This window comes from Cyprinus carpio, chromosome B13, assembly GCF_018340385.1.
Source record: "Cyprinus carpio isolate SPL01 chromosome B13, ASM1834038v1, whole genome shotgun sequence".
Classification (NCBI taxonomy): Eukaryota; Metazoa; Chordata; class Actinopteri; order Cypriniformes; family Cyprinidae; genus Cyprinus; species Cyprinus carpio.
In genome coordinates, this window is record NC_056609.1 from 67,501 (window position 1) to 67,898 (window position 398).

The following is a 398-nucleotide window of genomic DNA, read 5'->3' on the forward strand; positions in this document are numbered from 1 at the left end:
AGCCCCCTGGAGCTCAGACATCCATGTTCCGGAGAACCGGAGTAGGGGCAGCCATCTTACTCTCATGCCCGAGAGAGTGAGGCCTCGCTGGGCCTGGGTCGCTCGAAAAAGCAAAGCCTGTCTCAGACATCCAGGTTCCGGAGAAACGGAGTAGGGGCAGCCATCTTACTCTCATGCCCGAGAGGGTGAGCCCACCTGGGCCATGCATCGCTCGAAAAAAAAAGCCCCCTGGATCTCAGACATCCAGGTTCCGGAGAACCGGAGTAGGGGCGGCCATCTTACTCTCATGCCCGAGAGAGTGAGGCCTCGCTGGGCCTGGGTCGCTCGAAAAAGACAAAGCCCTGGTGCTCAGACATCCAGGTTCCGGAGAAACGGAGTAGGGGCAGCCATCTTACTCT